This window comes from Macaca nemestrina, chromosome 5 (genome assembly GCF_043159975.1).
Source record: "Macaca nemestrina isolate mMacNem1 chromosome 5, mMacNem.hap1, whole genome shotgun sequence".
NCBI lineage: Eukaryota > Metazoa > Chordata > Mammalia > Primates > Cercopithecidae > Macaca > Macaca nemestrina.
This window is the reverse complement of record NC_092129.1, coordinates 101,054,588-101,081,778: the sequence shown is the minus strand read 5'-3', so window position 1 is coordinate 101,081,778 and position 27,191 is coordinate 101,054,588. Positions and strand designations below refer to the sequence as shown.

At 38.7% G+C, this 27,191-nt stretch overlaps 1 long non-coding RNA gene across 2 annotated transcripts in view; it reads right to left on the bottom strand.

The window, feature by feature from the left end:
* The window catches only part of LOC139363159 (uncharacterized), a 146,370-nt gene that overhangs the window by 30,583 nt on the left and 88,596 nt on the right, over positions 1-27,191 (bottom strand). For both annotated transcript variants that reach the window (XR_011623090.1, XR_011623089.1), the window contains exon 2: positions 26,560-26,656. This is a non-coding gene — a long non-coding RNA (uncharacterized lncRNA). The remainder of the gene's footprint in view (positions 1-26,559; positions 26,657-27,191) is intronic.

Here is a 27,191-nt window from a genome sequence, read left to right as displayed (position 1 = left end):
ACTTACTTTGTAGAAATAGACAAATTGTGCAAGAAAAATAACAAGAACAACAATAATAACTGATATCTAATGGAGCACTTATGATGTGTTCCAAACCTTTAACCTATATTAGCATGTTAATCCATATAAAAACCTGTGAGGTAGATATCAATATTTCCCCATTTTACAGATGAGGAAATTGAGTCACACAGCAGTGTAACTGTGATTCCAACCCTAAAAGAGTCAGGCAAAAAGCAAAAATGAGTAAAGTAAACCCAAGTTTCCGAGGTAATAGAGAGTGTTGAGTGGTGACCCAAGAGTGATGTCTGGACTAACAGGCCAGATCTGATGTGCCCTCATCAAGACCTACAGACAGGTAAGAAATGTTACAACATAATGGAATTCAAATGGCCAGTTACGTTATACCACACCTAACCTAAAGAAAACATTTCTAGAGAGCTGGCAAAAAATAAAAATAAATAAAAATAAAAGCCCAAGAATGTGAAGCAATAAAATAAATGATTTTTAAAAAGAACAGTGCTTCACCCTGTTTTCTTACACCCTTATTCTCATCAGAATTGCTGCTATAAAATACTTTCTACTGAATTATTGTATCAAGTTATTCATAGACCCTCTTTATCCAAGTGCTGCTAAGAAGTATTCAATTTCTCGGCCGGAGGCAAGCTTCTTGGTCTGCCCATTTGTAAATCTTTCAGGCTTTTGATTGAGTAATACTGAGAAGTTGGAGGGTCTTTCTCAGGAGCAGTTAACTACTCAGGGTGGAAGTCCTGCCTATGCGGCCCCTGAACTGCTTGCTCATCAGAAATATGGCCCCAAAGTGGATGTCTGGTTCATGTAAGTAAATCACCAACCTCCTGTGTTAGGTTAGGAACTCTGTGTGATAATCCCTTCGGCTTTAGAGCTGTGTGAAACCTGGCAGTGAGGGGGAGAAAGTGTTACAGAAAGCATTTTTCCTCACTGTAAGCTTAAGAAATTACACATACACATCAACTACATCTTAGCAAAACTGCTGCACAGTTATAACACTGAAAACGTGGGGAATCCATAAAGATGTGAAGATTCTGTGACCTGGTGGTCAGCATTTTATCTCACTTTCAAATTCAAAGCAACACAAGCATTTGAAAGGAACACATTTTGGAGTTCCCCTGATCAATTCTTCAAGACCCAGCCTGATATCACCTCCATGAAACCATCTCAGACACTTCTGAGGCCCAACACCAAGCTGGTTGGGTGGTGTGCTCAAGAACTCCAGCGTGTTTTGTTTTTCACTGTGGTGGAACCACCCTGTCATGTCATTATCCTTTGGCTATGGGTCTCCCTCATTAGACACCACTCTGTCATCATCCCTGAAGAGCTAGCACCTAGCACACTGTTGAGGGCTTAACAGGGCTTACTGATTGTTTATTGGATGAACTTTCACATTATCTATAAATGTTAATGAACCATTCGTTCTCCATCTGTCATTAGGTATTTAAGCAGAACACTGTAATGACAGAGCTCAGGTTTAACATGTGCCAAACTTGTGCTAAAATATACTAATGCTAACAAATGGTGTCCAAGAAGTCAAACGGGATCACTTTAAGAAAGAAGAGCATGTGATAATTAATGTGCCAGTGTTCTACAAGCATTTTATCATTTTATTGTCCAGTAAGATTCAATTGTCCATAGAAGCATAGAGTTAATGAAGAAAAGTCTGCAAAAGGATTTTATCTTAATGAATTTTAAGACTCCCCTTGGAAATCATATTTGCACTCTTTATTCTTGTAACAAACCTTTTTCTTCATAAATGCTGCAAAGAACATGTCAGAATTACTGTGTCCAAAATACCACAATGTCTAATCTAGAAAAGTCTAAATTGATATTTTATTACATGAAGAAAGATAGTGGGATGAAATATCATTTTAATGTAAATTAGTAAGGAAAGGAGAAAAAAGGAAAAGCTAATAGATGTGGCCTAAAGACTTCTTCCTCCCACATCTTCTTCAGCCACATTTAGATTCTGCTACATTTCAGCCTTACACTAGAAGAGTTTGTTAAAGGATACCTTTTTAACCCTAAATTCTCACATTTAAAAAAAGGCTAAGTTAGCAGGCCTCCTCATTTTTTCATCTTTGATTAAGTACCTTTTCTCTCTAATTTCTAAGGATAAACATAATCAAAATATAGTGAGGTTTGGGTTTGTTGGTTTGTTTGTTTTGTAGAGCTAACTGCATTAGCTCTAACTTCCATTCAACGCATTCAACACAAAATCTTTTAAGGATACACCAATGGTCACTATACTTGGTTTTTATTTTTGTGCATCTAATCTTAAGATTCTTTGGAGGGCTGAGACATGATTACACTTGACATAAGTTCACTAAATTAACAAACCAGCTGTTGTCTTTAAAGCATGTCAGAGATTTCAGTGGAGTGTAAGAGTTGCCTTCTATTACAGCTAATAAATTTTCAAGTTCACATATTGCCGGGTTTCAGTTAAAATTAAATATCAAATTCACAATTGTTGGACTAAACAGTTTGTATATCACCTTTTGAACCACTGCCTGTATAAGTCTAACCCAGCTGGTTTTTGGTCTCTAGTGTTTGTTCTTTGTAACATTCATATTCTGGTAAGTGCGTGGGAGGCACAGGAGACCTGTGTTCCACTCACCACAACATGATTTGTGCATTCAGCAGATAACAGCGTGGAAGGCCAAGGCAGCACCTAAACCACTGAAACGAACACTTTGTTTTCCCAGCACAGATTTCCCAGACATCCCCCACCATGCATGATCTCCCTGCCTGATTGCTTAAACCCCAGCACCAACCAAAAAACATGACCTCAGGCTTATGCAGGCAATCTGGTCCAAAACACTGCTTCGCTCAAATAGTAACACCCATTACCTCCACCTAAAAACAGCTTTTTGGCACAACTTGGCTGGAAAAACAGCTGAAAAATATTTAAATCCAGTATTTAAGTAGCTTAGAGGATTACTAGTGGGATAAAGAGTTTTTCAACTCTAGGTGCCTGATTCAGTGACAAATTTGGTTGATAGTGAGTGGAAATCCTGGTTGATGGTGAGTGTGAAAGTCATTATTACTTCTTTACGGGTCTTCTCTGGCCTGATCATTCCCCGTGGCTTCTGGCCCCTTCCCTAGGTCCCTTTACAAGAAGTCTCACAACTACGAGATAATAAAAATATCTCTAAAGAACATTTGAATGTTGGTCACAAATTCCACATGAATTTTATTCTGCTTTCTCGTTAGTCTCTGTAGTTTTTGTACGTTTCTAAACTCTCTGGCCCAGCCAGGTTTAAATGCTTGAAATCCCAAGATTCCTACCAAAGGAATGGCTTCTCCATTTATTTTGTGGCCTGGACACATACAGGCCACTCACAGTCAAAGACATACATTTAGTGGCTGAAAGCTTGGAGGCTGAAATCAGGCTCTTTGAGTTCAAACCCAATCTTAGCTGTTTCCTCTGTGCCCTTGACAACCTGCTTCATCCACTTTCTAAGAGGCGGGGCACATATCTTCTGACAGTGTTCCAAGGGGACCGCAAAGTTTATTGAGAAACACCTCTAGTGGAGAAACAACAGGCCCTGTCCATCCCCCTTCATTCTGGTATAGATAATTGTCAGGGATAAACAGAGCTAAAACATTGTGAAGTAGCCTACATTTGTCTTTTATACCTACCCACCTCTCCGATTCCCTCCACTCTTCAAAAATCTCTTTCCTTTTCCTCACTTCAAATCTCCAACTTGAAAATATCAGATTCTAGACTGGGCACAATGGCTCACGCCTGTAATCCCAGTACTTTGGGAGGTAGAGGCAAACAGATCGCTTGAGCCTAGGAATTCAAGACCAGCCTGGGCAACATGGCAAAACCCCTGTCTCCATAAAAAATTAGCCAAGCATTGTGGCACACGCCTGTGGCCCTAGCACCTCAGGAAGCTGAGGAAAGAGAATCACTCGAGCCCAGGAGGCAAAGGCTGTAGTAAGCTGAGATTGCGCCACTGCATTCCCACCTGAGCCACAGAGTGAGACCCTGTCACAAGAAAGAAAAAAAGAAAATAAAATAAAAAAGAAAAGAAAAGAGAAAAGAAAGGGGAGGGGAAGGGAGGGGAGGGGAGGGGAGGGGAGGGAAGGGGAGGGGAGGGGAAGGTAGAGGAGAGAAGAGGAGAGGAGAGGAGAGGAGAGGAGAGGAGAGGAGAGGAGAGGAGAGGGACAGAAAAGAAAAGGGAAGGGAAGAGGAGGAGAGGGGAGAGAATGGGAGGGGAGGGGAGGGAGGGGATGGGGGGGGAGGGAAGGGAGACCAGATTCCTAAAAACCAGATTTGTCGTTCATAGTTTAGTATAAAAACAGGCTTAACATTTCCAGGATGTATTTGATTTGTAAATGAGGAGCTTCTTAACCAAATAAGTAACTTAACTGCTAAGTTCAAACTCTTGATTGTATTAGCCAGGATCCTAACAGACAGCAGCAAATATGTTCAAATTAAGATAATTCAAGGAGAGATCATTTACAAAGGGACTGATTACAAAGTCATGAGTAGACAAAAGGGAATCACAAGAATAATGCAGGGGCCTGGAGCTAACAGCAGCAGATCTGCCCCACCCCTAGGCCCAAAGCGACAAAGGAGGGAAGAAGGTACCAGAACCTAGAAGTCAAGTTCCTTAGCATTGGCATTCTTGAAAGGAAAAATAACTTTAGTCAAGGTGAACAACCAGTCCAAGACATCTTGAGGAGGCCAAGGAACAGAAACCTTGACCTCACTGTTTGCATTCCTTCCAATCTACTGCCAGGGATCCCCACTGGCTGAGCCCAAAGGTAGCCAGAAGGCAGCAAAGCCCATTATTGCAGTCCATGCAGATGGCCCTGGGGTAGAAAACAGTCTGGAGAAATGTGGAGAGTAGAAACAGAAGATAAAATGGAATATATCTAACAGAAGGGCTAGGAGACACTGTGGGCAAGACAGTTCCCTTCATCTGCTCCCATTGCAATCGCCTCTGCTCTTATCATTGCCTCCAATAGGTTCCAAAGTCACCAACTTGGCAGAGGATTTCTGGAGTTTTTATGTTGGCAAAAAAGTAAAACACTAAATATCCTCTTCACCCCACCCCAGCCCACCCCACCCCCACTACTCCCATCGCCTTCCTCAAAGTTTAAAAACAAAAAATCTGGTTTCAACCATCAGATGAGTAAAGTAACTGAGAAAGGCACTACTCCTTTGATACATACACATAGCTTAAAACCGGCATCTCTCCTGGAAAGGCATTTCTTGAGTAGTTATATAACTCCAGGCTTTGGGTGGAAGCAAGGAAACAAGCAGAACATAAATTTAACAGAGAAAATGAACCTGAGAGTCCTATTCAAATCTCAGGAAAAGGGCGCTTTGTATGGAATCGGAGACTGTGACTCACACTTCAGGCAGGATATGGAAGCAGAGAAAGAGACCCAACCTAAGCACACACACCATGTAAATCCTACTTTACTGTCAGTTCACATCTGAAGATCAGTTCCAAATGCATTTTGCAAGTAGCATAAAGTGAAAAAAAAAAAAGAAGGCAAAAAATAAAAAGAGTTGGCAGTGTGCTTATTGGAGTAGTCAGTGTTATCTGTAAGCAAATGGGTCAGCAGGGTGTCCAAGAATTACCAATGCACTAAGGCAGATATAAGCAGCCAGCTCACCCTTGTACTGGGTGAAGGTAATTTTCTAGGACATGGGCAATATACCCTTAGTTCTGCTCTTAGCTGAACATGCAGAGGGGTGAGACTGGGTTTGGAAAAAATGTACTAAATTGGTTCTCCTATGGCTTCAAGACTGGCCATCTATGAGACACAATGAAAACTCATTTGTAAACCCGGAGAACTGTTTTTTTAGGATGTATTTTTGGACTTCAGCTTGTCTAACTCTGAATGGAAAACACAAAATTACATTAAGATAACATAAACACACAGGAAATAGAACCATCCCTGTTAGGAATTTGTGATCAACATTCAGATTCTCCTCTGAGACATTTTAAACATCTTTATGCTGCAAGACATAGTTTACAAAGGGACATGCATAGTCAGAGATACAAGTCTCATGGAGTCTTTCACTGCAGAAACTAAAACTCCATCATTCTTTTCAAGAAATTGGACATTGGTTCTTCTTTTTGCTGAGGCAGAGCAGGACACTAACTTGAAAAGAATCACATATCTTATGCTGCTGTTGAAAGATTACAATAGCCTCTCTGTCCAAGAGCAAAATTTCTTTTCAGGTGGTTCCTCTTCTTCCCCTTGATAGAGGGGTAAGTTCCTGATGCTGACTGGCACCTTACCATTCACATTGGAGATATTCAGTATTGAGCAACTCTATCAGAAGATGGTGATTGGTGTAATCAACAGTGTCTTATCTGAAATCTCCTTCGGTAACTTACTGTGGTCTCTGAGTTTGGTAGCAAAGCTCAAGAACAACAAAATGGCCAGCTTCCAAGAGCACACAGCATCTTGGGTTACTTTGGGGACTTCTCCATTCTTTTTTTTTTTTTTTTAAGAACCCAATATGAATCTTATCCAGGAAAATCTGTATCCCAATATGGTAGCAACAGCAACCCACAATATTCATTTGAGATCTTTTGAGGTAACAGCACCAACGGTTTTATAAAACACTAGTGCTATTGAGTTAACCAGTGGCTTCAACTACCAGTCTTATTGGAGTACAGGCTGAAGATAACTGTGTTACAGTCAGGAAGCATTGCTGATATTGCTGTTGCTGTTGTTTTTTATTAGAATTTATTCAGACAGCGCAAACTGAGAATGAGGCAATCCTGATCACCACTATCCATACTGTCTCTGAAAGGCTGTCATTTTTACTTAAAGGTCTTCACGTTCAACTTTCTGACCAAATAAGAATGCACAAGACAGGTGACAAAAGTTACCTAAGAATTCACTAGCCCAAATTCTCTCTCAAAGAAGAATGAGCAAATGAAATGGAAAATTGAGAGGCACATGAACAGTGGAATAAGTAATCTGTGGAGCTCTTTTATGATTGCTCTTGTGTGAGAGCTTTATAATATCAGCCAAAACTATTCTGTCTTTCTCCCTCCCTTGGTCTCCTCACTCATTCATTTGTGATCTTTCCAGAACAGAGAAAAAGTCTTTTAAAATTTAAGTGTCTAAAATAGACACTCACCCTTTCACAAGATATGCCTAAGTTTTGTTTGAATATAAGTGGTCAACTAAATGCCAAAGATAGAAATTGTATAATGGGCAAAGTTTTGTTTCAACAGAAAAAAAAAAAAAAAAAAATGCCCTTGAGAGAATCTAAGATCAATGTTCTAAAAAAGGGACAAAACCTCAGTGTTTTCTTCCTCAAATTTTTAGTCTGGATTTCCCTAGAGAATGCACAAAACCTCAGGGTTTTTTCCTCAAATTTTTAACCTGGATTTCCCTTTAGAAGCTGAGTTTCATGCATTCCTTACTTGAGCCTGACCTGCACAGCCTGCTACAGAGGAAGCAATGAGAGACAAATGGCTGAACAAAGGCAGTAATGGGAAACAACTGAGTTCTCTTATGTTACGAAAACAGGTAATTAATTCTCTCCTTTTCTATCTCTTATTAACCATGACTTGTGCACTAACTTTGTTTTAGTTTCTCAGTACCACGGGGATAGATTTTAGCCAAACTGGAAATATCTATCTTAATAAAGGTCTACCATAGGCTTATTGAAAGCTGGTCTGTTTTTAATATTGAAAATACAAGCTGTATTTTCATAGAGATGTCCACATGGACAAATTTCCTGTTCTTGATTACACCGTGTGGTTTGGGTTCTACACTAAGCCTAGATTAAGAGATTTAATCGTTTTTGTTTTTAGAAGAAGAGAAGAAAAGAACAAAATTCCACTTCTCTTCCTACCTAGATTTAAGATCATAGTACACTTAAGACATTTACAATCCAGCCCTGTATTCCATAAAATTTAGTCAAAGGTCAATACTTTAATAATCCACAATACTGTCTAGAAAAAATTTATCCTTGGAATTTTCTTACATTTATAAAAGATTATTGATTTTATCTTATGTCTTGGGTTAAAAAAATGAGATAAAAAAAACTTTAGGAGATATCTCTGTCTCGCACGGGTGTGCACATTTTTAAATCTACCAAAAAAACTTCCAATGTATTACCAACAATAACATCATCTGCTTATTATAATGACATTCCTTTCAAGAAAAGCCCTGAAATGACTTGACTAAAATTTTGAAAATGGTGGAGGGTAAAGAAGACCCTTTTACTTTTGTTTCAGACATTTTCAACCATAATAGGCTAAAACTTTGAAGATTTTAAAGTACAATTAGTCTCCAATTTGCAAACACTAGGTGAAGAGTGATCCAGCTCCCACCCCTCTCCTTGCCACCCATTTTGGAAATCTTGAAACTTTTAGAGAAACTCTGTGATCCTACAAAAAAGAAACCATGCAGTGCAGAAGGAGTTCTGCCTAGGGTTTCTCAGATGCTGCCTCTGCAGGATCCAGAAGAGCAGAGACTGCAGACTGGTCCCCAGTGGGGTCTGCTGGCATAACCTGGAGTGACCCACGGCAAGCAGGAAATGTCATTGAACTCCAGTGGTCTATTAAACGAGTCTGCATTCTATAACTCATACTTCTGTAATTGTCTTACCATAAAGAAAATTGACACTCCAGGAAGACACACCACATCTTCTATCCAGGTTGATGAATAGGTGCCCTGTTTTAGAAGCAAGATTTCGATGCTTGCTCTGAAGACCAGGCTGCTATTTCTTATGAAGTACTTCTCCTTTCCAAAAGGTACTAACTTCCTCCCCAGTTTTGTGTAAATGTATCATTTCACTTTCTTAAACTGTCTAGAATTCTGCTAATTAAACATTAATTTGACCCCTTTTTCAATTCTACCACTGGAAAAATTAAGGACTACTAATCATTGATATGGTCATGTATAGAAATTCCATCAAATTGTTTGCCTGCTAATATCTAGAGGGAAACAGCTGCTGATAGGATACTCAATGCTAAACTTGTGGTTTCAGGGAAAGGAAAACTATGTAATTGTTGCAGTCCAAAAGCCCCGAGGATAACAGAGCTAGGGAATAAGCAAAGGTGCACAAAAGGTGGTAGGGGAGTGACAACTCCAGAAAGCACATCCATTTGGAAGTTCCAGTGGAGGTAATCTTGTACTCTGCAGAGGATGAAGAAATGCTTCTATCTCCGTCACTTCCTCCTGCACCATATGTCCCCCATTTCCATAACCTAGAACACATGGTAGTATAATAGGCATTTTGAGTCTACTAATAGCTAGCATTAAGTATATTTGATTGGGTTTGTCTAAAAACTGCTATGACATTTATAGCGTTATATGGAGAAATTAGCAAAAGTTCCAGACAACTAATTTATACATGAACTTTTGGAACACAATTTATTTCATGAGGTAGATTCTGTCCAAGTAAATCAAACTGTTCTACAACCATTTATGAAACCCCATAAACAGCTAACAAATGTCTGAGCTGACTGGATTCTGGAAAGAAAAAAAGAATTAAATTGAGGAGCTATATACTTCCTTCAAATTCCAGTACTTTTCCTCCGTGGAAAATAACCAGTGAATGGCAAGGTTCACAAGAGAGGAATGGGGGTATCAGACAGATGTAGAAGTCATCAACTAAGTGAACGTCAAGAAAACCCAAAGGGTCTTATAAACCCGCACTCCCATCACCAGTGTTAGGTCCAATAGGACCTTAAACTATCACAGAATAATAGGAAGGTTAGCTCATTTATAAAGCTTGTCAGTGGAGATTTCATCATCTTCTTCAACAATTCATGCAACTATCAAAATGTACATTTCCAGCTCACCCATTTTAACTGGAAATAAATAATAGTTAATAATTATGGAGTGTTTCCCATGTATTGGGCACTGTGCTAAAGTATCATCCATATACATACAGTGCTATAGATGCTCATTCATCAGCTAGATTAATCCCAGAATCCTCTGGAATTCCAACAAAGCAGTAATTAAGAGTGAGAAATTCAGTAAAATAGTCACACAGGTAGTAAACTGAGATAGAATTCCAGTCTCAAACAATCTGAGTCCAGATTTTGTGTTCTTAACCACTCATTTGAGCTGCCCAGAACCAAAAGGAGAAACCAGATTGCTGGCTCCCTGAGTGTTCCTCCCTTCCCACATGCCATGTGTGGCCATCATCCTGTGAAACTCCATAGACTGGTCCCAAGGCTCTTAATGTTCCATGAGTTATGGCTACAGGCATACTGCCTCAGATTAGTGGTGCAGAGGGCTTGTGGGGCTGACTGGATTCTACTCAGGGCAACAGGTCAGGATCAAATAGCCCAAGAGGACAGTTGGGCACATTACTGTCCCTTACCTCTCTACACATACAGGCACATCTCCAAATATGAAGCTTTTGCAAATACACTTTATATTCCCAGTATACTTGCCAAAGTTAAAAGATACAACTTGCCACAGTAACCAGCTACAACTAATACCAAGAATGTTTTTATTTAACTTAAGCCCTCTTTCTTCATTACAAGTCCTAACTATAGATACCTCTACTCAGTGGAAATGAACCAGCAATGCATACTTTTCTATTACTTCTCAATACAGATCCTTTATATTCAAGGATTTTATTTTCAAGTACATTTAAAAGTTGCCATACATTAAAAAGACTTAAAGAAAAGATACACTGAGAGTGCCTTCAGCCTTCAGCATATTGTGGGAACACGGTGATGAACCACTGTTTCCAAGTAATGAACTTCTCTAGTGCATGCCCAGTAACCCACATAAGAATCACCATGGAGCTTGAGGCCATTCAGATGTCCCCAGTAAACACTGCAACTCTGATGGTGACATATTTTAGAATATGTTTCTGGGTTGTCATTTTCTTTTCAGTGTCAATAATCATATTGGTAAAAGAAAAGTCCTTTATTCTAGGAGTCGTCTATCTCAGTAAGATTTTTAAAAAGTATAAAACTTTTTGCAGAAAAATTTTACACCACACTGAACAACTTTAAAAGGAAGCATAGAAAACTAGCTTATTTGAATCATGAATTTACTTTCACGTGCTCAGATAAAGTTATTTTCCTTGGCATTTCAGACTCCAGCCTTTGAACTTCATTGCAAACACCATGGAATTTGGTCTTTCAGAAATTGCCAGTGTCCTGGTGAATAACCAGCCTTCTTCTATCACAAATTTGTACAGCTATTTTAAAAATTAGTTATATATCAAAAGGAACACAAAAACTTGAAGGTAAATTGTCATCTTAGAATTGCATTTTGAACTTTGGAAGCAGTAAAAGGCTTGACAATTAAAATGTCAGAGTGGTCTCATCAAAAAATATCTTATATCTTCAGATATTATTTCTTTCCTTTTTTATTTTTCATCGAATCAAATGGAGACCTAGTCACATACACCGACAGGCAGGCACACACCCACACATATGCAGTTCATTAAATGAAATGCGATAATATGGAAATTGGGTCTAGTTTCATTTAGCTCATATTCATATTTAGCTTTATAAATGTGAAATTTGGACTAGGACTTTCTCAGACTAGGAGGTTTTAACGTGGTTTATTCTGCCAGTATTGGAAGGTTTACTGTGAGTGGTGTGTTTGGTGAATGTAAAGACATTCAGCAACATATATGATGAGGAAATTGTAATATTTAGAATCAGAAAATTTAGTTAGGAACTCAGCTCCACCACAGAAGTGACACTTTAAAAAAAAATTATTTCTTTTTTTGAGACTCAATTGCTCATCTGTTAAATGAGAGAGTCAAAGTATAGTTGACTCTCATTATTCATCATCATTGTATCTTGTAAAGACTCCATGAGCACTGAATTAATAAATACTAAAATATTGTTCCTTGGGGAAATACAAGGTTAGGTTCCAACAAATCACCAGTCACATTTTTATCAACTAATCAGTTCATAACCTTATTTGGTGTGTGTTTCTGCTTAAAACTACATTATCTAACATTCATTGTTGATTTGTTAACATTGAACTCATGACAACAGCACTATAACTCAGGCTCGAATGAAGCTATGTAGCACACATATTTTCTCCATGAGGCACGTGACTGCTTTCTTGCCCTTAGGAACATAAGACAGCACTTCAGCATTACTCTTGGAGGCCATTTTTTTATTTTTAATTTTTGTGGGTACATAATAGATGTATATATTATAGCATACATGAGATATTTTGATACAGACATGCAATGTGAAATAAGCACATCATGGAAAAGAGGGTATCCATCCCCTCAAGCATTTATTCTTTGGAATTACAAACAAATCAATTACATTCTTTAAGTTATTTTAAAATGTACAATTAAAGTATTATTGATTATAGTCACCCTATTGTACTATCAAGGGTTTTTTCATTCTTTCTAACTATTATTTTGTTTACCCGTTAATCACCCCCACCTTTCCCCCAGCCCCTCACTACCCTTGCTATTCTCTGGTAACCATCCTTCTACTCCATGTCTATGAGTTCAATTGGTTTGCTTTTTAGATACAACGAGTGAGAAAATGTGAAGTTTGTCTTTCTGTGCCTGGCTTATTTCACTTAATGATCTCCAGTTCCACCCATGTTGTTGCAAGTGACTAGATCTCATTCTTTTTTATGGCAGTGTAGTACTCCACTGTGTATATGTACCATATTTTCTTTATCCACTCATCTGTTGATGGACACTTAAGTTACTTCCAAATCTTAGCTATTGTAAACAATGTGGCAACACACATAGGAGTGCAGCATCTTCCAAATATTGATTTCCCTTCTTTTGTGCATGTACGCAGCAGTGGGATTGCTGGATCATATGGTAGCTCAATTTTCAATTTTTTGAGGAACCTCCAAACTCTTCTCCATAGTGGTTGTACTAAAACACATTTCCACCAATAGCATACAAGGGTTCTTTTTTCTCCACATCCTTGCCAGCATTTGTTATTGCCTGTCATTTGGATATAAGCCATTTTAACTGGGGTGAGATGGCATCTCATTGTACTTCTGATTTACATTTCTCTTTTTTTTTTGAAACCGAGTCTTGCTCTGCCACCCAGGCTAGAATGCAGTGGTGCGATCTCGGCTCACTACAACCTCCACCTCCCAGGTTTAAGCGATTCTCCTGCCTCAGCCTCCTGAGTAGCTGGGACTACAGGCACGTGCCACCATGCCTGGATAATTTTTTGTATTTTTAGTAGAGATGGGGTTTCACTGGGTTAGCCAGGATGGCCTCAATTTCCTGACCTTGTGATCCACCTTCCTTGGCCTCCCAAACTGCTGGGATTACAGGTGTGAGCCACCACGCCCAGTCTGATTTGCATTTCTCCAAGGATCAATGATGTTGAGCACCTTTTCATATAGCTGCTTGCCATTTGCGTGTCTTCCTTGGAGAAATGTCTATTCAAATCTTTTGCCCATTTTTTGATCAGATTATTAGATGTTTTTCCTATAGAGTTGTTAGAGTTCCTTATATATTCTGGTTATTAATCCTTTGTCAGATGGGTAGTTTGCAAATATTTTCTCCCATTCTGTGGGTTGTCTCTTCACTTTGTTGATTGTTTCCTTTGCTATGCAGAAGGCTTTTAACTTGTTGTGATCCCATTTGCCCATTTTTGTTTGGGTTGCCTGTGCTTGTGCAATATTGCTCGAGAAATTTTTGCCCAGACCGATATCTTGGAGATTTTCCCCAATGTTTTCTTGTAATAGTTTCATAGCTTGAGGTCTTATATTTAAGTCTTTAATTGGTTTTTATTTGATATTTGTGTATGGTGAGAGATAGAAATCTGGTTTCATTCTTTTGCAAATGAACATCCAGTTTTCCCAGCATTGTTTATTAAAAGAGATTGTCATTTCCTCAATATATATTTTTGGCACCTTGGTCAAAAATAAGTTCACTGTAGATGTATGAATTTATCTCTGGGTTTGCTATTCTGTCATGTGTCTGTTATGTGTCTGTTTTTATGCCAGTGCCATGCTGTTTTGGTTACTGTAGCTCTGTAGTATAATTTGTAGTCAGATAATGTGATTCCTCCATTTCTGTTTTTTGGCTTAGGATAGCTTTAGCCATTCTGGGTCTTTTGTGGTTCCATGTAAATTTTAGGATTCTTTTTCTATTTCTGTGAAGAATGTCATTGGTATTTTGATAGGGATTACATTAAATCTAATAGCTTTTTGGTGGAGTCTTTAGATTTTTCCAAATATAAGATTATATTGCTTGCAAACAAGGATGATTTGACTTCTTCCTTTCCAGTTTGGATGTCCTTTATATCTTTCTCTTGTCTGATTGTTCCGGCTAGGACTTCCAGTATTATGTTGAATAACAGTGGCGAAAGTGGGCATCCATGTTGTGTTCCAGATCTTAGAGGAAAGGCTTTCAGTTTTTCTCCATTCAGTATGATACTAGCTGTGACTCTGTCACATATGGCTTTTTTTATGTTGAGGTACGTTCCTTCTATCCTGTTTCTTTTTTTTTTTTTTTTTTTGGTTATTATCATGAATTTTTTCACATGCATTTTCAGCATCAATTGAAATGGTCACATGGTTTTTATCCTTCATTCTATTGATATGATGTATCACACTGATTGACTTGCATATGTTTAGTCATCGTTAGATCCCAAGGATAAATCCCAATTGGTCATAATAAATGATCTTTCTAAAGTATTGTTGAATTCAGTTTACTAGTGTTTTGTTAAGGATATTTGCATCAATACTTATCAGATATATCTCTCTTTTTTTGATGTGTCTTTGTCTGGTTTTGGTACTAGTGGCCTCACAGAATGCATTTGGAAGCATTTCCTCCTCCTCTGTTTTTTGAAATAGTTTGAGTAGGATTGGTATTCGTTATTGTTTAAATGTTTGATGGAATTCAGCAGTGAAGCCATCAGGTCTTGGGCCTTTCTTTACTGGGAGACTTTTTATTACAGCTTCAATCTCACTACTTGTTTTGGCCTGTTCAGATTTTGGATTTCTTCCTGGTTCAATCTTACTGGGTTGTATCTATGAATTTGTCTATTTCTCCTATATTTTCCAATTTATTGGCATATAATTGCTCATAATGATCCTTTGAATCATTATGATCCTTTGAATTTGTGCAATATCAGTTGTAATACCTTCTTTTTCATTTCTGATTTGATTTGGATCTTCCTTCTTTTTTTCTTAATTAGTCTGGCTAAAAGTTTGTCAATTTTGTTTAACTTTTTTAAAAACCCAAACTTTCATTTCATTGGTCTTTTGTATTTTTTTCATTTCAATTTCATTTATTTATCCTCTGATGTTTATTCTTTTCTTCTACTAGTTTTGGGTTTGGTTTGCTCTTGCTTTTCTAATTCTTTAAGATACATTGTTAGATTGTTCATTTGAAAATGTTCCTCTTTTTTATTGTGGGCACTTACAACTACAAAGCTCCCTCTTAGTACTGCTGTTGCTGTATCCCATAGGTTTTGGTATGTTGTTTTTCCATTACCATTTATTTCAAGGAATTTTAAATTTTATCTTAATTTCTTCATTGACCCACTGGTCATTCAGGAGCATATTGTTTAAGTTCCATGTATTTGTATAGTTTCCAAAATTCCCCTTGTTATTAATTTCTAGTTTTATTCCCTTGTGGTCAGAGAAGATGCTTGATATTATTTCAATCTTTTTGAATGTTTTAAGATTTGTTTGTGACCTAACATATGGTCCATCCTTGAGAACGTGCTGGGGAAAAAAATTAGTATTCTGCAGCTTTTGGATGAAATGTTCTGTAAATAGCTATTAGATCCATCTGGTCTATAGTGCAGATTAAGTCTGATATTTCTGTGTTGATTTTCTCTGTCTAGAAGATTTGCCCAGTGCTGAAAGTGGAGTGTTGAAGTTGGTAGCTATTATTGTATTGGGGCCTATCTCTCTCTTTAGCTCTAATAATATTTCCTTTATATATCTGGGTGCCTCAGTGTTAGGTGAATATATATTTATAATTCTTATATCCTCATGCTGAATTGACCCCTTCATCATTATGTAGTGACCTTCATTATCTCTTCTTATAGCTTTGGCCTTGAAATCTATTTTGCTTGATATAAGTGTATCGATTCCTGCTCTTTTTTGGATTCCATCAGCCTGGAATTATCTTTTTCCATTCCTTTATTTTCAGATGTGTGTCTTTATAGGTGAAGTGTGTTACTTGTAAGAAACAAATCAAAGGGCCTTTTTTTTTTTTTTTTTTTTTTTTGGTATTCATTCAGCCACTCTATATCTTTTGATTGGAGATGTTACTTGTAAGAAACAGATCAAAGGGTATTTTTCTTGTATTCATTCAGCCACTCTATGTATTTTGATTGGAAAGATTAGTCCATTTACATTCAATATTATTATTGATAAGTAAGGATTTACTCCTGCCCTGCCAATTTGTCATTTGTTTTCTGATTGTTTTATGATGTTCTCTTTCTTCTTTCTTTCTTTCTTGTCTTCTTCTAGTGAAGGTGATTTTCTCTGATAATAAAATTTAGTTTCTTGCTTTTTATTTTTTGTGGATCCATTGTAAGTTTTTTGTTTTGAGGTTACCATGAGGCTTGCAAATACTATCATCTTATAACCCATTATTTTAACCTGATAACAACTTAACACTATTTGCATAAACAAACAAGCAAAAAGAAAACTAATAAAAACTTATGCCTTAACTATGTCCCCCTGCTTTTTAACTTTTTGTTGTTTCTGTTTAAATCGTATTGCACTATGTCTTGAAAAGTTATTGTAGTTGTTACCTTTGATTGGTTCTTCATTTAGTCTTTCTACTTAGGATGAGTAGTTTACACACTGCAGTTAGAGTATTATAATATTCTGTTTTCCTCTGTACTTATTATTACAAGCAAGTTTTGTACCATTGGGTGATTATTTATTGTTCATTAAATCATTTTCTTTCTAATTGAAGTACCCCCTTTACCATTCTTTTTTTATTATTATTATACTTTAAGTTCTGGGGTACATGTGCACAACGTGCAGGTTTCTTACATATGTATACTGGTGCCATGTTGGTGTGCTGCACCCATCAACTCGTCAGCACCCATCAACTCGTCATTTACATCAGGTATAACTCCCAATGCCATCCCTCCCCCCTCCCTCCTCCCCACAATAGGCCCCGGTCTGTGATGTTCCCCTTCTCAAGTCCAGGTGATCACATTGTTCAGTTCCCACCTATGAGTGAGAACATGCGGTGTTTGGTTTTCTGTTCTTGTGATAGTTTGCTGAGAATGATGGTTTCCAGCTGCATCCATGTCCCTACAAAGGACACAAACTCATCCTTTTTTATGGCTGCATAGTATTCCATGGTGTATATGTGCCACATTTTCTTAATCCAGTCTGTCACTGATGGATATTTGGGTTGATTCCAAGTCTTTGCTATTGTGAATAGTGCCACAATGAACATATGTGTGCATGTGTCTTTATAGCAGCATGATTTATAATCCTTTGGGTATATACCCAGTAATGGGATGGCTGGGTCATATGGTACTTCTAGTTCTAGATCCTTGAGGAATCGCCATACTGTTTTCCATAATGGTTGAACTAGTTTACAATCCCACCAACAGAGTAAAAGTGTTCCTATTTCTCCACATCCTCTCCAGCACCTGTTGTTTCCTGACTTTTTAATGATTGCCATTCTAACTGGTGTGAGATGGTATCTCATTGTGGTTTTGATTTGCATTTCTTCTGATGGCCAGTGATGATGAGCTTTTTTCATGTGTCTGCTGGCTGTATGCATGTCTTCTTTTGAGAAATGTCTGTTCATATCCTTTGCCTCCTTTTGATAGGGTTGTTTTTTTCTTGTAAATGTGTTTGAGTTCTTTGTAGGTTCTGGATATTAGCCCTTTGACAGATGAGTAGATTGCAAAAATTTTCTCCCATTCTGTAGGTTGCCTGTTCACTCTGATGGTAGTTTCTTTTGCTGTGCAGAAGCTCTTTAGTTTAATGAGATCCCATTTGTCAATTTTGGCTTTTGTTACCGTTGCTTTTGGTGTTTTAGACATAAAGTCCTTGCCCATGCCTATGTCCTCAATGGTATTACCTAGGGTTTCTTCTAGGGTTTTTATGGTATTAGGTCTAACATTTAAGTCTCTAATCCACCTTGAATTAATTTTCGTATAAGGAGTAAGGAAAGGATCTAGTTTCAACTTTCTACATATGGCTAGCCAATTTTCCCAGCACCATTTATTAACTAGGGAATCCTTTCCCCATTTCTTGTTTCTCTCAGGTTTGTCAAAGATCAGATGGCTGTAGATGTGTGGTATTATTTCTGAGGACTCTGTTCTGTTCCATTGGTCTATATCTCTCCTTTGGTACCAGTACCATGCTGTGTTAGTTACTGTAGACTTGTAGTATAGTTTGAAGTCAAGTAGCGTGATGCTTCCAGGTGTGATCTTTTGACTTAGGATTGTCTTGGCAATGTGGGCTCTTTTTAGGTTCCATATGAACTTTAAAGCAGTTTTTTCCAATTCTGTGAAGAAACTCATTGATAGCTTGATGGGGATGGCATTGAATCTATAAATTACCTTGGGCAGTATGGCCATTTTCACGATATTGATTCTTCCTATCCATGAGCATGGTATGTTCTTTCATTTGTTTGTGTCCTCTTTTATTTCACTGAGCAGTGGTTTGTAATTCTCCTTGAAGAAGTCCTTTACATCTCTTGTAAGTTGGATTCCTAGGTATTTTATTCTCTTTGAAGCAATTGTGAATGGAAGTTCATTCCTGATTTGGCTCTCTGTTTGTCTGTTACTGGTGTATAAGAATGCTTGTGATTTTTGCACATTAATTTTGTATCCTGAGACTTTGCTGAAGTTGCTTATCAGCTGAAGGAGATTTGGGGCTGAGATGATGGGATTTTCTAAATATACAATCATGTCATCTGCATACAGGGACAACTTGACTTCTTCTTTTCCTAACTGAATACCCTTGATTTCTTTCTCTTGCTTGATTGCCCTAGCCAGAACTTCCAACACTATGTTGAATAGGAGTGGTGAGAGAAGGCATCCCTGTCTTGTGCCAGTTTTCAAAGGGAATGCTTCCAGTTTTTGCCCATTCAGTATGATATTGGCTGTGGGTTTGTCATAAATAGCTCTTATTATTTTGAGATATGTTCCATCAGTACCTAGTTTATTGAGAGTTTTTAGCATGAAGAGCTGTTGAATTTTATCAAAGACCTTTTCTGCATCTATTGAAATAATCATGTGGTTTTTGTGTTTGGTTCTGTTTATATGCTGGATTATGTTTATTGATTTGCGTATGTTGAACGAGCTTTGCATCCTAGGGATGAAGCCCACTTGATCATGTTGAATACACTTTTTGATGTTCTGCTGGATTCGGTTTGTCAGTATTTTACTGAGAATTTTTGCATCGATGTTCATCAGGGATATTGGTCTAAAATTCTCTTTTTTTGTTGTGTCTCTGCCAGGCTTTGGTATCAGGATGATGTTGGCCTCATAAAATGAGTTAGGGAGGATTCCCTCTTTTTCTATTGATTGGAATAGTTTCAGAAGGAATGGTACCAGCTCCTCCTTGAACCTCTGGTAGAATTCAGCTGTGAATCCATCTAGTCTGGGACTTTTTTTGGTTGGTAGGCTATTAATTATTGCCTTAATTTCAGAGCCTGCTATTGGTCTATCAGGGATTCAACTTCTTCCTAGTTTAGTCTTAGAAGAGTGTAGGTGTCCAGGAAATTGTCCATTTCTTCTAGATTTTCTAGTTTATTTCCATAGAGGTGTTTATAGTATTCTCTGATGGTAGTTTGTATTTCTGTGGGGTCAGTGGTGATATCCCCTTTATCATTTTTTATTGCATATATTTGATTCTTCTCTCTTTTCTTCTTTATTAGTCTTGCCAGTGGTCTAGCAGTTTTGTTGATCTTTTCAAAAAACGAACTCCTGGATTCATTGATTTTTTGGAGCATTTTTTGTCTCTATCTCCTTCAGTTCTGCTCTGATCTTAGTTATTTCTTGCCTTCTCCTGGCTTTTGAATGTGTTTGCTCTTGCTTCTCTAGTTCTTTTAATTGCGATGTTAGAGTGTCAATTTTAGATCTTTCCAGCTTTCTCCTGTGGGCATTCAGTGCTATAAATTTCCCTCTACACACTGCTTTAAATGTGTCCCAGAGATTCTGGTATGTTGTATCTTTGTTCTCATTGGTTTCAAAAAACATCTTTATTTCTGCCTTCATTTCGTTATGTACCCAGTAGTCATTCAGGAGCAGGTTGTTCAGTTTCCATGTAGTTGAGCGGTTTTGATTGAGTTTCTTAGTCCTGAGTTCTAGTTTGATTGCACTGTGGTCTGAGAGACAGTTTGTTATAATTTCTGTTCTTGTACATTTGCTGAGGAGTGCTTTACTTCCAATTATGTGGTCAATTTTGGAATAAGTGCGATGTGGTGCCGAGAAGAATGTATATTCTGTTGATTTGGGGTGGAGAGTTCTGTAGATGTCTATTAGGTCCACTTGGTGCAAAGTTGAGTTCAATTCCTGGATATCCTTGTTAACTTTCTGTCTCGTTGATCTGTCTAATGTTGACAGTGGAGTGTTGAAGTCTCCCATTATTATTGTATGGGAGTCTAAGTCTCTTTGTAAGTCTCTAAGGACTTGCTTTATGAATCTGGGTGCTCCTGTATTGGCTGCATATATACTTAGGATAGTTAGCTCTTCCTGTTGAATTGATCCCTTTACCATTATGTAATGGCCTTCTTTGTCTCTTTTGTTCTTTGATGGTTTAAAGTCTGTTTGATCAGAGACTAGGATTGCAACCTCTGCTTTTTTTTGTTCTCCATTTGCTTGGTAGATCTTCCTCCATCTCTTTATTTTGTGCCTATGTGTGTCTCTACATGTGAGATGGGTCTCCTGAATACAGCACACTGATGGATCTTGACTCTTTATCCAGTTTGCCAGTCTGTGTCTTTTAATTGGACCATTTAGTCCATTTACATTTAAGGTTAACATTGTTATGTGTGAACTTGATCCTGTCATTATGATATTAGCTGATTATTTTGCTCATTAGTTGATGCAGTTTTTTCCTAGCATCGATGGTCTTTACATTTTCGCATGTTTTTGCAATGGCTGGTACCAGTTGTTCCTTTCCATGTTTAGTGCTTCCTTCAGGGTCTCTTGTGGGGCAGGCCTGGTGTTGACAAAATATCTCAGTATTTGCTTGTCTGTAAAGTATTTTATATCTCCTTCACTTAGGAAACTTAGTTTGGCTGGATATGAAATTCTGGGTTGAAAATTCTTTAAGAATGTTGAATATTGGCCCCCACTCTCTTCTGGCTTGGAGAGTTTCTGCCGAGAGATCTGCTGTTAGTCTGATGGGCTTCCCTTTGTGGGTAACCTGACCTTTCTCTCTGGCTGCCCTTAACAGTTTTTCCTTCATTTCAACTTTGGTGAATCTGACAATTACATGTCTTGGAGTTGCTCTTCTTGAGGAGTATCTTCGTGGCGTTCTCTGTATTTCCTGAATTTGAATGTTAGCCTGCCTTTCTAGGTTGGGGAAGTTTACCTGGATGATATCCTGAAGAGTGTTTTCCAACTTGGTTCCATTTTCCACCTCACTTTCAGGCACCCCAATCAGACGTAGATTTGGTCTTTTCATATAATCCCATACTTCTTGAAGGCTTTGTTCATTTCTTTTTCCTCTTTTTTCTTTAGACTTCTCTTCTCACTTCATTTCATTCATTTGATCCTCAATCTCTGATACTCTTTCTTCCAGTTGATCGAGTCGGTTACTTAAGCTTGTGCATTTGTCACGTATTTCTTGTGTCATGGTTTTTATCTCTGTCAGTTCATTTATGGCCTTCTCTGCACTGATTATTCTAGTTATCTGTTCTTCCTTTCTTTTTTCAAGATTTTTAGTTTCTTTGCACTGGGTACGTAATTCCTCCTTTAGCTCTGAGAAGTTTGATGGACTGAAGCCTTCTTCTCTCAACTCGTCAAAGTCATTCTCCGTCCAGCTTTGATCTGTTGCTGGCGATGAGCTGCATTCCTTTGAAGGGGGAAATGTGCTCTTATTTTTTGAATTTCCAGCTTTTCTGCCCTACTTTTTCCCCATCTTTGTGGTTTTATCTGCCTTTGGTCTTTGATGATGGTGACGTATTGATGGGGTTTTGGTGTGGGTGTCCTTCCTGTTTGTTAGTTTTCCTTCTAACAGTCAGGACCCTCAGCTGTAGGTCTGTTGGAGATTGCTTGAGGTCCACTCCAGACCCTGTTTGCCTGGGTATCAGCAGCAGAGGCTGCAGAAGATAGAGTATTGCTGAACAGCGAGTGTACCTGTCTGATTCTTGCTTTGGAAGCTTCATCTCGTGGGTGTACCCCACTGTGTGAGGTGTGGGGTGTTGTTCTGCACACCGGGGATGTCTCCCAGTTAGGCTACTCAGGGGTCAGGGACCCACCTGTGCAGGTAGTCTGTCCGTTCTCAGATCTCAACCTCCGTGTTGGGAGATCCACTGCTCTCTTCAAAGCTGTCAGACAGGGTCGTTTGCATCTGCAGGGGTTTCTGCTGCTTTTTTTTTAGCTGTGCCCTGTCCCCAGAGGTGGAGTCTATAGAGACAGACAGGCCTCCTTGAGCTGCTGTGGGTTCCACCCAGTTCGAGCTTCTGGGAGGCTTTGTTTACCTACTTAAGCCTCAGTAATGGCGGGCGCCCCTCCCCCAGCCTTGCTGGTGCCTTGCAGTTAGATCACAGACTGCTGTGCTAGCAATGAGGGAGGCTCCATGGGCTTGGAATCCTCCTGGCCAGGTGTAGGATGTAATCTCCTGTTGTGCCGTTTGCTAAGACCCTTGGTAAAGCGCAGTATTGGGGTGGGAGTTACCCAATTTTCCAGGTGTTGTGTGTCTCAGTTCCCCTGGCTAGAAAAAGGGATTCCCTTCCTCCTTGTGCTTCCCAGGTGAGACGATGCCTTACCCTGCTTCAGCTCTCGCTGGTTGGGCTGTAGCAGCTGACCAGCACCGATTGTCCGGCACTCCCTAGTGAGATGAACCTGGTACCTCAGTTGAAAATGCAGAAATCACCTGTCTTCTGTGTTGCTCACGCTGGGAGCTGGAGACTGGAGCTGTTCCTATTTGGCCATTTTGTTCCACGCGCCCCCCCCTCCCCCGCCTTACCATTCTTGTAGAGCAGGTCTGGTGTTACTGAAGTCCCTCAGCTTTTGTTTGTCTGGGAAAGTCTTTATTTCCTCTTCATATTTGAAGGATATTTTTGCCAGATATACCATTCTAGGGTAAAGTTTTTTTCCTTCAGCACTTTAAAAATGCCTTGCTACTCTCTGCTGCCCTATAATGTTTCCAGTGAAAAGTCTGCTGCCAGTTGTATTGGAGTTCCATTATAATGTTATTTGTTGTTTTTTGTTTTTTGTTTTTTTTTCTCTTGCTGCTTTTAGGATCCTTTCTTTATCCTTCACCTTTGGGAGTTTTATTATTGCCTGGAGGTAGGCTTTTTTGGCTTAAATCTCCTTGGTGTTCTATAACCTTCTCATACTAGTATACTGATATAATTCTCTAGGTTTGGGAAGTTCTCTGTTATTATCTCTTTGAAGAAACTTTCTACCGCTATCTCTTTCTCTACCTCCTCTTTAAGACCAGTAACTCTTAGATTTGTCCTTTTGGTGCTATTTTCTAGATCTTCTAGGTATGTTTCAGGGTTGTTGTTGTTATTTGTCTCCTCTGACTGTGTATTTCTAACTAGACTGTCTTCAAGCTCACCAATTATTCATTCCGCTTGACCAATTCTGCTACTAAAGGACACTGATGCATCTTTTGTATGACAATTGCATTTTTCAGCTGCAGAATTTCTGCTTGATTCTTTTTAATTATTTCAATCTTTGTTAAATTTATCTGATATAATTCTGAATTCCTTCTCTGTGTTATCTTGAATTTCTTTGAGTATCTTCAACACAGCTATTTTGAATTCTCTATCTGAAATGTCACATATGTCTACTTCTCCAGGATTGCTCCCTAGTGCCTTATTTAGTTCTTTTGGTGAGGTCATGTTTTACTGTATGGTGTTGTTGCTAGTAGATATTCTTCAATGTCTGGTCATTGAAGAGTTAGGTATTTATTGTAGGTTTCACTGTCTGGACTTATTTGTAGCCATCCTTCTTGGGAAGGCTTTCCAGATATTTGAAAGGACTTGAGTGCTGTGATCTAAGCTGTACCTGCTTTAGGGGGCACCCCAAGCCCAGTAACTCTGTTCTTGCAGACTCATAGAGGTACCACCTTGACACTCTTGCACAAGATCCAGGAGAATTCTCTGGATTACCAGGGAGAATATTCTTTTCCCTTACTTTCTCCCAAACATACACAGTCTCTCTCTCTCTCTCTCTCTCTCTCTCTCTCTCTCTCTCTCTCTCTCCCTCCTCCTCCCTCCCTCCCTCCCCCACCCCTCTCTTTTCTGAGCCACTTAAAGCTGGCAGTGGAGTGAAACAAGCACCCCTGTGGCCACCACCACATCAGTGTGTGGGTCAGAACTGAAGCTAGCACAGGACTGGGTCTCTCCCAAGGCCTGCTGTAACTACTTCCTGGCTATTGTCTCTCTTTGCTCAAGAACCTGGGGTTTTACAACAAGCAGCCAGGCAACGCCAGCCAGGCCTGTGTCCTTCCCTTCAGGGCAGTGAGGTCCCTTAATACCTGGGTGGTTCCAGAAGTGTTGTCCAGGACTCAGGCACTAGAGTCAAAAACCTGAGAAGTCTACCTGATGTTCTACTGTATTGCAGCTGAGCTGACACTTAAACCACATGACACAATCCTTCCCACTTTTCCTTACCTTTTCCAAAGGCTGAGGAGCCTCACCCTATAGCCACCACCACCCCAGGCCATGAAGAGTACTTCCAGACTACCTTTGATGTTCCCTAAAGGTATTGTTCCATCTTTATATCCATATGTACCCTATGCTTAGCTTCCACTTATAAGTGACACTCAAATTTTTCACTGCTCTGTGCATTCACATGTCCATGAATGACCATGAAAGCACCACAAGCATTGATTTGAGTGTTACAAATAAATTTTAGGAAATGGGAAAATTTGCTAATATGGGATCCACAAATAATGAGCAACAATTGTATATCAATTAGTTGATTACTGATTAAGTTAGCTAATGGTTAATGTATAAGAAAATTCCTTGATAAACAATAAAACTCCTTGACCGTGCTAGTCATCTTCAATTCTTTCAACATTAGCAAAATGACTGCAATATCATAGACTCTCAATAAACAATTGTTGAGTGAATGAATAATACATGTGACTTATGCCTCAAGCTTCTGAGGGTCTCCATAGGGAAGCATCGCAAAAACACATGGGAAGTCACACAGAGTTAGGGGATAATACAAGGCAGCAGTTGAAGACATTCTGAGCCCAATTTCTCATTTCAGATACTAAATTATGAATTACTTGATTCTTTCCATTCTTGGATCATGGTTGTACAGTCTGGAGTACCTAAAAGAAAGTATTGGCACCTGATTTGTCTAGGTGGCACGGATACTTGAGTAAGCTAAAAGTGAAGGCCACATCTTCACCTCTGGCAGGAACCAGAGAAAAGCATATTCACGAGAAAGACCCCGAGCCCCTTTAGCACCACACTCACTTTGTAGCCCTCCCCAAACATCACTTCCTCTGTCTCAAAAATTTTCCCAATTCTTTTACCAGCTGTAAACTGCCAAAAACAGAAATGTCAGGGTTCTTTTCTACAGACTTCTAGGTTAAAATAACTTTCCCTTCCTCACTCACTCTTTGCTTAGCAAATCTTCTTACTGGTTTTTAATCTTTTCTTTCAAAACCATCATAACTGGAGCTTCTCTAAAGCTTGATAGTTAAAATCAGGCAGGCAGCAAATTGTCAGACAAAGAAAGGGTTTTATAACATCCAAGGCACATGTACAAGAAGAACTTCTCAAATTGGGAAAGAACAGAAACTAAAATTTGACCCACAGCTGATTTGTTCCCTAGAGAATTTTATTATTCTCTTATATAGAACTGCTTTTCCAGCTACAGAATTTAGTCTCCTTCCACCCTCACCTCGCCCCTAAAGTGAAATTCTGCAGGTTTTGTTTCTTTGACTCTTGGGACACTCCTCTAAAATTTGAAAACTGAAAAGTTGATACCATTCTTCGTACTAAGAGTCTAAGGTAGAATCTTTGTCTCATTTGTTTAATGTGTCCTTGTTAAAAATTACATTGACAGAACAATAACTTTTGATTTTACTTATTTATAAGATTCAGATTAATTATAGATTTATTTATTCCTCCTCCTCTTTTTTGACTTTTCTAGTCTGTATCATCAAAAGTGAAAGAAACAAAATCACCAGCTACCATGTTAACTATCATCGTTTGATCCTCTAAATTCAGAACTCCAGAGCAATAAAAGACTATGTGTTCTTAAGTTTAGTATGAACAAATACCAATGCTCACCTGTTCCTCTCCACGAAACCTTCTCTTTAAGAATTATTTTGTCATTATTTAAGAAAGAAGGAGGAGAAGGAGGAGGAAAAGTAGAAGAAAGAAGAAGAGTTTGAGAAGCAGCAGGAGGAACAGGTGGAATAAGACAAACAAAAATATGGAAGTCCAGGTGTAGTGACTCATACCTGTAATCACAACACTTTGGGAGGCCAACGTAGGAGGATCTCTTGAGGCCAGGAGTTCAAGATCAGCCTTGGCAACATAAAGGGATTCCATCCATGTCTACAAAAAAAAAAATACATATATATATGTGTGTGTATATATATATATATATATATATAAATTAGCCATGCATGGTGTCCCATGCCTATAATCCTAGCTACTCAGGAGGCTGAGACAGGAAGATCACTTAAACCTAGAGGTTTGAGGCTACAGTGAATTATGATTGATCCACTGCACTCCAGCCTGGGTGACAGAGTGAGACCTCCATCTTTAAAAATAAATAAATAAAAATACGGAATTAACAAAGCAGATGCATGTTAGATAATTGACCTGGAAAGGGTCTAAGGCAGATAGAATATCTCTGACTTCATCCAATTTATAGTGTAGAATACCCCGAAGTCTCAAGAATTGAAGATATCAGATATTTCTAGAAGGTGACATAAGGGGTGAGAGACACAAATGGGAGAACTGGCTGAATATCTATTCAGAACGTGATTAACGCCCTTCTCCTTCCTCATGTCAGCAATAGACTGAAGCTTTATTTTCTGAAGAAGGTAAAACAGAAGTTTCTGCACTAGGAACACCAGATACAATT